Source organism: Mytilus galloprovincialis, chromosome 12 (genome assembly GCF_965363235.1).
Source record: "Mytilus galloprovincialis chromosome 12, xbMytGall1.hap1.1, whole genome shotgun sequence".
Classification (NCBI taxonomy): Eukaryota; Metazoa; Mollusca; class Bivalvia; order Mytilida; family Mytilidae; genus Mytilus; species Mytilus galloprovincialis.
The window spans coordinates 70,185,413-70,198,347 of NC_134849.1; the positions used below are offsets into that span (position 1 = coordinate 70,185,413).

The window sequence follows — 12,935 nt, forward strand, 5'->3', positions numbered from 1 at the left end:
CGGGAAACGAAGTGTGTTATAACGTCTGTCAAATCTGAAATCGATTTTGTCAAGTCATTGGGCATTTATTTTCACACAAGATTGTATGTAACATTATGCACATAGGAAAAATAATAGACCCCCGGTGCAATCTCTTTGAAAATTGTATTTTCCTTTTTTTAAACAAGACGAAACAAGTCTATAGATTATGTTTGCTAACATCCCGTTGGAAACAAAAACAATGTTTAGACCTAGTATTTCATATATCCGGTCGTAAGGGCGTGATCACATGTTAGTCACATGTTTCACGTATGACCGGAAATGATTAAAACTTAACAACAAAAACAATTTTAATAAAAAAAAAGGAAATAACTGGACTTCTGTTTCGTGTGAAATGTAACGCATAACGATAACGTCATTTTCTAACTTAATTATTACGAAGAACAAAACTAGAATGTAAATCATCTCTGATTTACCTGTTTGAACATCTCGCGAGAGTTCATATTTGCATATTGTTATAAAGAATTCTATTACAACAAAGCAGATTACATCATCTAAAATTTGCCTTACGAAATCGGAAACCGAAGTAACGCTAGTGTTCTTACACCTGCTACAGAAATACTTATAGTTCTCAGCATTTTCTTCTGACTATTCTTATTGGTCGATGTTCTTTATTATTTGAAAGCAAAAGTTACGAATTTGCCGGTGACGATTATCTATAAATCAGTCAGCGTTATGCACTTCGGAAGCGAAAAGTAACGTGAGAAACGACACAAAAATACGGTCGTATAATCTTTGAAATTTGTTAATTTCAAATTTTTTTTCTAGGGAAGAGTAGTATACACTTGTATGTTGATAAAAATAAAGGCATCTTTAGATGTAGTTACAACTTTTCTTACAGTAATACACATTTTTATCACTTTTCTATCGTTATAGGAAACGAGCCCAATAGCAAATTATGGTCCATATACTGTATGTCAGAGAGATCTATACATTCACACACAAGTTACATGTACTGTTCCGAAACTACAAAAATGCTTGTTTTTGGTCCCTTTTTGGCCCTTAATTCATAAACTGTTGGCATCATAACCCCCAAAATAAATACCAACCTTCTACTTGTGGTATTAAACATTGTGGTACAATTTCAGAGCAATCAACAAGTTATTACCCTGAAACTAGTTAAATGATTGTTTTGGGGCCCCTTTTGGACCCCTAATTCCTAAACAGTTGGGACCATCATCCCCAAAATCAATCCCAATCTTCCTTTTGTGGTATTGAAGCTTCTTAAAAAAAATTCATAGAGATCCATTCACTTTAATTTAAGTTTTTGTACGGAAACCAAATGTGTCTTTGGACACAGACGCAGACGAAGACAACATACCGTTATACGATCCCAATTTTTTTTTGCGGTCGTATCAAAATTGCACCTCAGTGCACTTTCTAAAAAGTATTTTTTCACTGTATTTTATTACTTTTTGGACAAATAATATCAAAATTATAAAAAAAAGTCTACCAGCTCTTACTCAAAATATGGACAATTCTACGTAAAGCTACATTGTATAACTCAGTTTGACAGTTTCAGCATGTTCAGACACACTAATTTTTGACTGTTTTTAACTGGACCGAATCACTATAGCTACTTTTCATAAAAATTTATCACCAACATTTTTTAACATGTTATTTCATCCTCTACTAAATACTTATGCATAAAATATAAAGAAAAAAACTGGAAAGCTAAGTGTATGAAAAAATTAAATATTAAAAATTTATACACTGTCCACACTAGTACTATAGCTAAGTACTATATTTGTAAAGGAGTTTAACTTTAAGGACGATAACTGTGTCCTATGACATGCTGATCATTTTTGCTAATTATGTACTACATGTAGCTATATACATGATATATAGTATTATGATTTTTCAGATATTTGGCAAAAACGCAAAAAAAATATAAAAATCTTCATAAAGGGCAATACATGTAACTCCAAAAAGCTGTGACCTGGAATGTTTTTTTCACTATGAGCCCGGGGCCCCTCAACAATAAATTCAATTGGCCATTTTAAAAGATAATGGGCCATGTTCAGGGCTCACGCTACCAGGCGACTTGGGCGAAGAAGTCGCCTTCCCGACCGTCACTTCGCTTTCCCCTACCCCCGAAAGCGAAAACAAGTCGCCCTGTCCATGACGATAGTCGCTTGCAGTCGCTTCCGTCATCGGATATTTTCAATTTTTACCAAGTTGATGAAACATCAATTTTATATTGATAATTAAAGAAATTCAGACATAAACGATTCATTATCTTTAGAAAAGAGGCTGAAGCATTGTCTTCGCAGTGTGTAGCAGGTTATTTGATAACAAGAGTGCACACGCTGAAATGTCTCGCCTTCTATACTAATCATTGATATTATGTTGATAGTCCTTAGTATAAAGCTAAGCTTTATAACAACTGTCACATAAACTTAACATTAACCAAGATAACTAAACATAGACCAATGAACCTTGAAAATGAGGTCAAGGTCAGATGAACCATGCCAGGCAGACATGTACAGCTAACAATGCTTCTATACAACATATATAGTTGACTTATTACTTATAGTTTAAGAAAAATAGACCAAAACACAAAAACTTAACACTGTGCAATGAACCGTGAAAATGAGGTCACGATCAAATAAAACCTGTGCGACTGACATAAAGATCATAAAATATTTCCATACACCAAATATAGTTGACCTATGGCATATAGTATTAGATAAAAAGACCAAAACTCAAAAACTTAACTTTGACCACTGAACCATGAAAATGAGGTCAAGGTCACATGACATCTGCCCACTAGACATGTACACCTTACAATAGTTCCATACAACAAATATAGTAGACCTATTGCATATAGTATGAGAAAAACAGACCAAAACACAAAAATTTAACTTTGACCACTGAACCATGAAAATGAGGTCAAGGTCACATGACATCTGCCCGCTAGACATGTACACCTTACAATCGTTCCATACAACAAATATAGTAGACCTATTGCATACAGTATGAGAAAAACAGACCAAAACACAAAAATTTAACTTTGACCACTGAACCACGAAAATGAGGTCAAGGTCACATGACATCTGCCCGCTAGACATGTACACCTTACAATCGTTCCATACAACAAATATAGTAGACCTATTGCATATAGTATGAGAAAAACAGACCAAAACACAAAAATTTAACTATAACCACTGAACCATGAAAATTAGGTCAAGGTCAGATGACACCTGCCAGTTGGACATGTACACCTTACAGTCCTTCCATACACTGAATATACTAGCCCTATTGCTTATAGTATCTGAGATAGGGACTTGACCACCAAAACTTAACCTTGTTCACTGATCCATGAAATGAGGTCGAGGTCAAGTGAAAACTGTCTGACAGACATGTGAACCTTGCAAGGTACGCACATATCAAATATAGTTATCCTATTACTTATAATAAGAGAGAATTCAACATTACAAAAAATTTGAACTTTTTTTTCAAGTGGTCACTGAACCATGAAAATGAGGTCAAGGACATTGGACATGTGACTGACGGAAACTTCGTAACATGAGGCATCTATATACAAAGTATGAAGCATCCAGGTCTTCCACCTTCTAAAATATAAAGCTTTTAAGAAGTTAGCTAACGCCGCCGCCGTAGCCGCCGTAGCCGCCGCCGCCGCCGCCGGATCACTATCCCTATGTCGAGCTTTCTGCAACAAAAGTTGCAGGCTCGACAAAAATACAACTTTTTATCACTTCGTGCGTTTCTGCAAGTTCCGGTGCTTGTTACTCGAAAACGTACATCAACCTAAATTTCGACGGCAAAATAAGTTTGTTACTTCATTTAAACGTGATAAAAGTTGCCTCCAGTAAATGTTTAATCCATTTATTGCATTAAAAACGTAATGTTCCTTTCCAAATAACTTGTCAAACATCGTTTATTTTTGTAAATTTTCTTGCATTCGTCCGCCATTGACCGATTTCTAAACTACGGAGCTGAACCGGACCAGCTATGACCGAAATCCGTACTTTTACAATAATTACTACGGACGCACGGATGGAACAGCTGACAGAAGTATATTGATCCCAAAGGGAAAAATTACGCATTCCACACGCATTAAGAGACTTTTGGTTACATCTAATTGATTGGTGTATATAATTCCCTATATTTTTTTATGGATTGTTTCAAACTATTGATTAAAGTTGCTTAACTCTGAGACTATTATACAAATATCAAGATATTATGGCCCAGCTTAATAACTTTTATATTTTTTTATGAGAAACACTGAATTTCATACACAAGATAATTTTAAATTAAATTGTAATTGATATATTATAATTTCTTTACATTTTTTAAAATATCTTTTTTTTTAGTTCTAGATATTTAGTTGGTAGTTTCTCACAAGAACCTTAGTAAAACTTAAACAACCTTTAATTTCAAATGTTACTTTAATTGTAATTTTTTTCTCAGATATGAATTGAACAATATAAAAAGAACATTATTTACATATTGCCCTTTATACTATTGTAAAATCCAAACATTGTAGCGCACCGCGCGAATGAGCACTTCTCTTTCAAATCTCACCACTTCTCCCTATCAGTTTCAAAAAGAGAAGTCACTTCTCCCTAAAATTCTGAAGTAGTGTGAGCCCTGATGTTGTCAAATGAGTGCCAGTGGGCCATTTGAATAAAGGGATCATCAGACAATTTCAACTATGTAGACTTTTTTGTAGATCTTGTCTTGCTGATAATTTTTGCTTATTTAAGTTTATATGAATATCTATTTAATACAGTTTTTTTCAGATTTTGGGCATACACACAAAAAATTTGTAAAAAATTGTCATTTAAAGGGCAATAACTCCAATACAGAGTCCTTTTGAGCCATGTCAGCCATCTTAATTTGACAAACAAATTGTAATTTAATTAAATACATTGAAAGTAATCAGACCCATTTCTGGTCTTTTAGGCTTTACCTAAATATTTTCACCATGACAGAAATCCAAAGCTTATATACTTTTGTCACTGAAAATTGATACCCGTTTTGGGGTACATGTATAATACCAATTTATGAGGGTCCTCCCCAACCTGTAATAGTGAAAATACATGGATGGTACCAGCAGGATTCCAAACCTCAATCTTTGGATCCAAAGGCAGCACAATCAACTGAGCCAAAGAAAATTTTCCCTAACTCAACTAGTCTACGTTTAAACCTTCAGTTAACAAGATTAAGTTAAACAATGCCACTTTAAACAATGTTAAAGAATGACTTTAATGAATGTTTCTAAATAATTTGTTTATTTTAAGTATTTAATTGGAAATTTTCTTGACTTGATATTTGTTTTCTAGTTGTTTCTTGGCGCTAAATTAGTCTCTTTGTTGCTAACTAGTGAGAAAGACTTTTCTAAAGACTGTTAATCAATAGTTAAAATTAAGGGTAGACAACTCATGATTTGGTCTAATGATATTACAATTTTTGTGTTATCACAATTTTGAGAAAAAGAAAACACAAGAGTGCACACGCTGGAATGTCTCACCTGCTGTACTGACCATTGATTTTATGTAGAAAGTCTTTCTTAAAGGTTTTACTACAAATATCACATAAACATTACATTCTAAATACCCATGGCAATGAGGTCAAGGTCAGATAATCCTGTCAGACAGACAAGTACATCTTACCATTACCGGAATTAATCATTAACAATATATACCTTATATAATCGACCTGTTGCTTATGATAACTGACCAAAACACAAAAGCTTAACATTGACCAATGAACAATGAAATTGAGGTCAAAGTTAGATTATACCTGCCAGACAGACATGTACACCTTAGAATCAATCCATACACTAAATATAGTTGACCTACTGCTTATAGTATTTGAAAAACAGATCAAAAACATAAAAACTTATCATTTACCAATGAACCATGAAAATGAGGACAAGTTCGGAATATACCTGCCCTGCCCAACAGACATGTACACCTTATAATAATTCCATACACCAAATATAGTTGACCTAATGCTTATAGTATTTGGAAAACAGACCAAAACACAAAAACTTAAACATTGACTGATGAACCATGAAAATGAGGTCAAGGACAACAGACATATGACAGACGGCAGGGGCGGATTTAGCCATTTTTATAAGGGTGTTCCAACCCAGGTTAAAGGTGGGTCCATCCATATGTTCTTATCTTGAAACATTGAACTCTAATAAAAAATTATAAGCTAACCTGGGAAAAATCATTAAAGGCATGATTTTACATCGCAAAACTTGAGAATATTTGTGGGGTTGTAAGAAAAATTTTCTTATACAAGTGAATTTTTAGAAAATTAAGGGGAGATTATTTAAAGATTATAATTAACTTAAATGTGTATATTTTGTTTTACTTCAAGTAAATAACAAGAATGTGTCCAAAGTACACGGATGCCCCACTCGCACTATCCTTTTCCATGTTCCATGGACCGTGAAATTGGGTAATTATCTAATTTGGCATTAAAATTAGAAAGATCATATCATAAGCAACAAGTGTACTAAGTTTCAAGTTGATTGGACTTCAGCTTCATCAAAAACTACCTTGACCAAAAACTTTAACCTGAAACTCCCACTTTCGTTTTCTATGTTCAGTGGACCGTGAAATTGGGGTCAAAAGTCTAATTTGGCTTAAAAATTAGAAAGATCATCTCATAAGCAACAAGTGTACTAAGTTTCAAGTTGATTGGACTTCAGCTTCATCAAAAACTACCTTGACCAAAAACTTTAACCTGGACGGACGAACAGAACCACAGACGGACGGACGAACGAACGGAGCCACAGACCAGAAAACATAATGCCCCTCCGTGGTTGGGGCATAAAAATAACTTGTACAAGTAGTACACCTGACTGATATATCAATTATGATACTGTTTTAAATTGATATTAACAAAGATAATTTGGTATTATTGTTATGTGTTTGTAATACAAGTTAAGTTAGCTTGGTATAAGTAAAACAATAAAGACTTTTAATGAATAAAATGAAAGATAACTATTTTTAACACTTTGTGACTAGTTTGATAGCCATTTGGATTCTTCTGCCCTACTTTAACAAGTCTAATAGACGAATGACTTAGTTTTTGACAGAGGCTGATTTAGAGGGTTTTCAAGGGCTTTTTGTGAGAAAAATTTGGTTGATTATTTAGGGAATCACTGAAGCAAGACTGGAGCGGGCCCCCTCTTAGTCAGTCAGTGGGCACCCCCCTTTATGAAAAGTTGAGTTGCAAGTTACGAGTTAAGAAAGTAGAGTTGCGAGTTACAAAAGTCGAGTAGCGAGTTAAGAAAGTCGAGTTGCGAGTTAAGAAAGTCGAGTTGCGAGTTACAAAAGTCGAGTTGCGAGTTAAGAAAGTTGAGTTGCGAGTTACAAAAGTCGAGTTGCGAATTAAGAAAGTGGAGTTGCGAGTTACAAAAGTGGAGTTGCGAGTTTAGAAAGTCGAGTTGCGAGTTACAAGAGTTGAGTTGCGAGTTACGAAAGTCGAGTTGCCAGTTACAAAAGTCGAAATGCGAGTTAAAAAAGTCGAGTTGCGAGTTACAAAAGTCGAGTTGCGAGTTACGAAAGTCGAGTTGCGAGTTACAAAAATATTTTGACGATTGATTAAAATTTGATAAACAAAGCATGCATGTACCCGAACTAAGTTATTCCCGTGATTGGGGGATTTGAAAGAGTTACATGTGATACTTATTTATATAAGAGTCTAATATAAGTCAAGTTCTGGAAGTATTTGAAAAAAAAATAGTGTATCATTAAAGGACGATATCGATCTTATTTAATCCAGTGCGTTTACACTACAACATAAAAAGAACCGGTCTGACCATAAATTACCTTATATTTCGTAAACAAATAATCCTAAAAAATGAATAGTAAAGGAAATTCTTCATCTCGCACGGACTATAACACACTGCAAAATCATGGAGAAAATAATTGTCATTAAAGAAAGACATGTGTGTAGACTATGGCTAAATATAACGAACGGTCAATGCCAAGAAGATGAGGATTGCGTAGCTACCACTGAAGCAAGGACACACGGTTCACAAACAGAATGGCCCAATAAACAATCATAATTAAAATCATAACAGTCAAAGATAGAAAAAGTTCGAATGGCTGTAACTATATATATACAGGTGTTTCAATTTGTCAGAAAGGTTTCCGTGTTTTCTTTCAGTTCAGTTTTATTGTGCGTACATCGGTATATACAATTTTTAGACCATCTACTAAATGATCTACGAGATTGTCTTGTCAATATGGAAGAACGTTTTCTTGCCCAGATGCTTCTTCCAAACAATCTGAAAAGTTTGAATCGGGACCATCAAATTCGCATATTTCGCATATTTCGTACCTACGAGTCCGATCTTCAATCAGAAGATCAGTCTTCTCGAAAGTAACGTTCTTATTCTTTATAGAAGCAATATCAGATTCGGTCATATCAGTTAATCACACTTGCTTTTTAGCTTATTTACAACAGACTCCATGACGTCATTGCTTACTTTCGTTTTAAGCTCACCAAAGTTAGGGAGCTACCATTTGATTTTTATGGGGGAAGGGGGGGGGGACGGGGGGCTAGGATGAAAAATTTTGTTTTTTCTTGTTTTATGCACGTCCATCCTTTCCCCTGTATCTCTAGCCAATGTAGACATATATAATTTTAACGTCCACAATTTTGAGTGTCACCGCCAAAGAATAAATTTTGCGGTCCCTAATGATTAATGCCAGGCTCGGCAACTCGACTTTCGTAACTCGCAACTGGACTTTCGTAACTCGCAACTGGACTTTCGTAACTCGCAACTTTTGTAACTCGCAACTCTACTTTCGTAACTAGCAACTCAACTTTCGTAACTCACAACTCGACTTTCTTAACTCGCAACTATAATAATAATAATAATAATATTAATAATATCTTTATTTAGAGAGAGTAACTCATTTGGATTACACCAATTTTCAATAAGGCTCTCTAAAATACAATAATAATTACATTAAAACTAAACAATGCATCAACATGATCAATAATTATGATAAATAAAGATAATGTACAATTTAAAATACAATAAACAATTATATGGCATTACAGTACAAATGTGATGGTAATGTTAAAAGTACATAGATTTGTATTTATGTTTAAATTCTGATACTGTATTTGATTTTTTGATTGAATTAGGAAGAGCATTCCATACTTTTGGTCCAGTGTACGAGAAACTAGACTTATATAACTCTGTATTTGGTTTTTGAATTAAAAAATTATCTGAGGATGAAAATCTCGTATTATATTTTTGGTTTGCAGAAGCTGATACAATAAGACTGGACATATATTCTGGAACTAAGCCATGTTTTGCCATAAATACATTAGAAATGATTTGTGATAAAGTATTCTTTGTGTGATTGGCACAATGTTACATTCGTGAAATAATTCTCTTGAAAGTTTGGTGTAATCATGTTCGTCTAAAATTATTGTTGCTGCCCTTTTTTGCAGTTTAAGTAAACTATCTAATAGAAAGTTATTACAGTTTCCCCATATTGAACAACAATAATCTAAGTGAGGTAAAACGTAAGCGTTCTAGTACATTTGTCTAGCTTTGTGATTCAAATATTTCTTTATCCTTTTTAGTAAAGCTACAGAAGAGTTAACTTTTTTTATTATATAATTGATATAAGAGGACCAAGATAGAGATGCATCAATAAAAACACATAGAACCTTTTCACATGTACTTTCTATAATTTGTTGTCCATTTAAAGCAAGATTAATATTTTCATTTGATGTAACGGAAAGCTTTTGTTTAGATCCAATGCATATAGCTTTTGTTTTAGATACATTTACAGCCATTTTATTGTCACCACATGTACACCAATGAAAAATATCTTGTAAAACCGTATTAAGTTTTTGACTGATGCAACTTTTGTTTTGTCTAATGACTGATATGGTGCTATCATCAGCAAATAAATCGGTGTTATGATTAGGATTAGACAAAGGACTCGACTTTCTTAACTCGGAACTCGGCTTTCGTAACTCGCAACTCGACTTTCTTAACTCGCAACTCAACTTTCTTAACTCGCAACTCGACTTTCGTAACCATGGTAACTCGCAACTCCACTTTCTTAACTCACAACTCGACTTTCTTTACTTGCAACTCAACTTTCGTAACTCGCAATTCGACTTTCTTAACTCGCTGCCGCAACTCAACTTTTGTAACTCGCAACTCGACTTTTGTAACTTGCAACTCGATACTCGACAACAAGTGAATCCTAATTAAGGACAATTGTTTAAAACTATGTGCTATTTACATCTTTGTAACCAATGTTGATCTAAATCTAATTCCTCATCAACTGAGAATGACTTGCTTTCAACAATTATTGAAGCAAATGATTCATTATGTTGGTGAGGAAGTTCAATGTCTTTGGAATCAGAGGTTATCAACTTACACTATCACTAAAATGTGATGGTGAAGTAGGAACAGCCTGTGATTGCCATGAAAGTTCAATTGAATCTGAAAACCTGTTGCTTAATGCAAACAGAGAATCAGAGGAATCAATTGTACTAGGTGCCCCTATAGTACTTGCTCTTCTTCTACAATTACAACAGTCATAATCTCCTAGATAGGTACAAACATTAGATAATTCCTCAGAAATATTGATATCTGGAAGTACATAACAGTATTCTCCAAAAAGAAACCTATACATAATGGCATCACGAGCATTCGTATAATAAGGAATAACTTCTGTCCAAAATTGACATCTTGCCATTGTCTGTAAAAACAGATTAAAGTAACTTCTTAAAAGATAATACATCTTAATTCATATTTATAAACAGTTGCAACAAGGAATTAAAACTATGTGTTTAAAGAACTTTTTGGGTCATCTAGCCAGCACCTAACATGAAATTAATTTGAAGCCAAAGATTTTATCAGCTGTCAGATGAAATCTTTGTTTGTTGATAGATTTTTTTAAAATAAAGGGCCATAACTCTGTGTACCGATTATGGTGTAAGAATATGGATTGTTCAATTATGCCTTAAAATAAAATACAGCAGTATTGAATTGCATGCATGTTTCCCTCATCCAACCATAATTCATTATATGATTCTACAATCAAAATATTGAAAACAAAAGATACTTACTTAACAGTGAGGTAAAATATCAATTTTCTGTATCTAATATAAATATATGGTCTTGTAAGGTTGCAGATTCCCTGTAAAATAAACAAAATATATATACATTTACCTTACCTCCTATAGATTTATAGAGATATGATTGGTTAAAGGACTACACTATGTATATTTGATATAGGGTGTCCTAAAAAATATACAATTAGCAACCATACATGGTTTAACTTACCATATGGTGTTAGTGAGGAGTTATTTCCCTTTCAAAACATAAATAATACCACAACCCTTCATAAAAACAACAACTCTCTCACCCAATATTGAATTTACTGACCCAATATATCCTATTAGGTCACTAACACACCATTAAACTAATATTATCAATTATAATTTTTATGAGGCAAATTTAAGTTTGGAACAGAAATTTGCCCAATTATAAAGGGGCATAACTCCATAACGGTAACGCTTGGTCACATGTGTCAACTGTTGTGAATGTCATGTTATTTTCTAAAGTCAGCAAATAATTGAGAGATATATATACTATGCATGCAGGTGCTTCTGATAGTGTATCCACTGTAACACAAAATTGATCTAGCTATGTGTTGTGGTAATGTATTTATTATTTGGTATGTTAGGATGGATTCTTTGTATTTGGTTCCAATCAAATAAAGCAGTATTGCATTGCATGCTAGTTTAACTTATCTATCCATTGAATAGTCATGATAATCTTACAATTAAAAACCCTAAAAATTTAAGTACTTACCTCAACAGCAAGATTAAATATAAATTTGTGGCTTCTTAAGGTAAATAGTAAGGGTCTCCTAAACTAGATTCTCTGTAAAATAAATAAAGAATATATATACATTTATCAATTATAATTCAAATTGCTTGGCTGAAGAAAATAAGTTGATTAATTATCTGAAAAAGTGCATATTGAATAACAATAACTCTTTGTTTGGGTCTGGCATCTGCAAACAACATGAAACAATTATTAAATGTAGGCAATAACTGTGTTTTGTCTGCCCATGGAAGTATTATATTGACAGGAACTACTACGACCCGACTTCAAACGGTTCATCTGCGATGCCGCGCCCAATTTAATGACATGTTAATTAACTTGAAACATGGCACTATATTAATACACCAGCGTGTGGCACATTGCGATAAAGTCATGTGTCGGTTGTTTCCGGGGTACGGAAATACACGAAGAAAGCGGATGTTGTCATAAATCCTAAGGAAACAGTTTATACACACGTGTATAGATGAATGTGAACGAGACATACAATCATTAATTCCAAACAAACACTTTGACAATGGATGAATTTGAGACAGATAATATACCCGATGATTTTTTTCCCTCACATTTTGAAAGTGAGATATATTGTTCGTGTAAATCGGATGATTCGTCACATCTTATCGAATTTAAAAGCATAGAGTGCAAAATAAAATTTTATCACATACAATGTGTTGGATTGCATATCTGTTGACAAAAAAACACTATATTGGATTTGTTTTAAAAGGTTGAAGAGTAGAAAAAGCACATCATAAGTTGTGATTGAAAGTTGTTTGTCTTATGTCCAGTGGCATGTATTTCATTCATATTCGGGACTGCATGTACATATTGAAAATTGAGCCGATTTAATCAAGATTTAAAAAAAGACAATTTGATTATAGAGCAATTATAAGACTTACTCCAAATCCAGGGTTGGTATAACACCATGTTAAATAAGGCTTTACGTATATAATTATATATGAAATATCCTGACTGCCAAATATACATCACTGAATTCTGATTTTATGGACATGTATAT

The 12,935-nt window shown here is 33.6% G+C and overlaps 1 protein-coding gene across 1 annotated transcript in view; it reads right to left on the reverse strand.

Annotated features, from left to right (window-relative positions):
* Positions 1-11,958, reverse strand: part of LOC143053752 (uncharacterized) — a 101,587-nt gene extending 89,629 nt beyond the window's left edge. The window contains exons 1-2 of the mRNA XM_076226530.1: positions 11,888-11,958; positions 11,140-11,210 (exon numbers count right to left, since the gene is read on the reverse strand). The gene's annotated coding sequence lies outside the window, so the exon portion shown is untranslated. The remainder of the gene's footprint in view (positions 1-11,139; positions 11,211-11,887) is intronic.
* Between the last annotated feature and the right edge of the window lie 977 nt (positions 11,959-12,935).